We start from the raw sequence: 2,094 nt of genomic DNA, 5'->3' as shown, positions 1-2,094 counted from the left end.
TCCTTGCTACTCTTTGACTTGTAGATGCATCCCTTCAATCTCTGCCTCCGCAGCCACACAGTTTCTAGGGGTTAGATCTTGAACATTTCTTTTAGTGGATACAATTCTAAATTGTGATAGAAAATTGGTGGTTTAAAAAAAAAGGACAGTGAACGCATTTTAAGAGTGAAACACTCTAGATCTCTTCCTTTCCAGTCCCTGTTGCAATGAATTGGTGAAGCCCATGCAGACAGTCCATGTCATGGTAGTTGGGAAGCTCTTACTGCATAAGATTTAGCATCCTTATTGCTAAGCCTGGAATTCACCTATTGTTGGAATGTTTCAGTCTTTCTTTCTGGGCCAAATCTTCCTCTATTCCTCTCCTTGAGAGGCAATTTAACACAATGTTTCAGTGGAACTCTGCTTACCTAAAATTCCAATCACAGTTCCTGTTAATACCTATTTCACATAGCTAAAGGAGACAGAGGTATAAAGGCAGTTTCTGAAATGTCACAGGTACTCAGTAAATGCTTTTAATGATCCCATCTTAGTCTATTTGGACTGCTATAACAAAATACCATAGAATTAGTAATTTATAAGCAACAGAAATTTGTTTCTCACAGTTCTGGAGGCTGACAAATCCAAGATCAAAGTACTGACAGGTTTGTTATCTGGTGATGGCCTGTTTCCTGATTCATAGATGGTGCCTTCTTGCTGTTTCCCCACATGGTGGAAGGGGTGAGGGGTCTCTCTCCAGCCTGTTATAAGGGCACTAACTTCTTTCATGAGGGCTCCACCATGACTACCTAAGTACCTTCCAAAGGCCCTACCTCTTAATACCATCACTTGGGGATTAGGTTTCAATACATTAATTTGGAAGAGGATACACAAACATTCAGACAGCAGCAGATCCCTCCTCAAGTTGTTTAATCTTCTCTGTGTCTCATAGTCCCACTGCTGAGGCTTTGCTTGTGATATTTCTCTGTGTTTCCTGTTAAAGTAAAATTAAAAGAAAAAAAAGCAAGGTCATGATTTTCATGAAAATTTAAAATACATACATGTAAAAGATTTTACTTAACTTATTGATTAATGAGGAAACCAGTAAGATATTATAATTAGTTCAAAGGACATTTGTAAGGGGATAAGATTTCCCATGTGCCCATTTAATGACTGTTCCTAAGATGGTCATTTTATTAGTCTGTTCTTGCACTCCTATAAAGAAATTCCTGCAACCAGGTAATTTATAAAGAAAAGAGGTGTAATTGGCTCACAGTTCCATGGGCTGTGCAGGAAGCATGATGGCTTCTTGGAAGACCTCAGGAAACTTTCAATATGTTGGAAGGAAAAGGGGAAGCATGCACGTCTTACATGGCTGGAGCAGGAGCAACAGTGGAAGGCGGCAGTGCTACACACTTTTAAACAGCCAGATCTCGTGAGAACTTACCCACTATTGCAAGAACTGCATCAAGGGATGGTGCCAAACCGTTCCTGAAGGACCACCGCCATGACCCAATTACCTCCTACCAGGCCCCACCTCCAACATTGGGGATTACAGTTTGGCATGAGATTTCGGCAGGGACATAGACCCAAACCATATCAGTCATAAAATGTAATTTTGGGGTATATGTTCTGCCAGACAAAAACATTATTTACTTGTCTATAAGCAAAATTGCAAGTTACCTCTCAACAGAGTTGTAGTATCTTAGAATCAGCCAAGCCTCGAATCACACAGAAAGAATACCCAGTAATCTACTTTGCTTATTTCCATATGTTGTATCATTTTAATGTCATTTTCTACCTTGTAATCGTACATAATCTCCAACAATGATTCTTGAGCCCTCAATACCATTATTATGTATGGCTTGGTTATTTCCATATATAGAGCAAGAGTTTTAATTAGCCAGATAGGCCTTCCTAAGCTTGCTCAGGAAATCCAGAGCCTAACAGCATTAAATAACTACCAATGCCAAAGAATGAACTTCTGTTTGGAAATTTTCAAAATGAATCTTGAATTACAATCTTGAAAAGTTCTATTATTTGTTTTCTATCACAAATGTAGAAAACCAAGACAAAGACACTTTTTCCAATAGATTTTACATGCAGTTCTTATAAATG

Source organism: Piliocolobus tephrosceles, unplaced genomic scaffold (genome assembly GCF_002776525.5).
Source record: "Piliocolobus tephrosceles isolate RC106 unplaced genomic scaffold, ASM277652v3 unscaffolded_40192, whole genome shotgun sequence".
Taxonomy (NCBI): Eukaryota; Metazoa; Chordata; class Mammalia; order Primates; family Cercopithecidae; genus Piliocolobus; species Piliocolobus tephrosceles.
The sequence above is the reverse complement of the archived record's forward strand: the minus strand, read 5'-3'. Positions refer to the sequence as shown.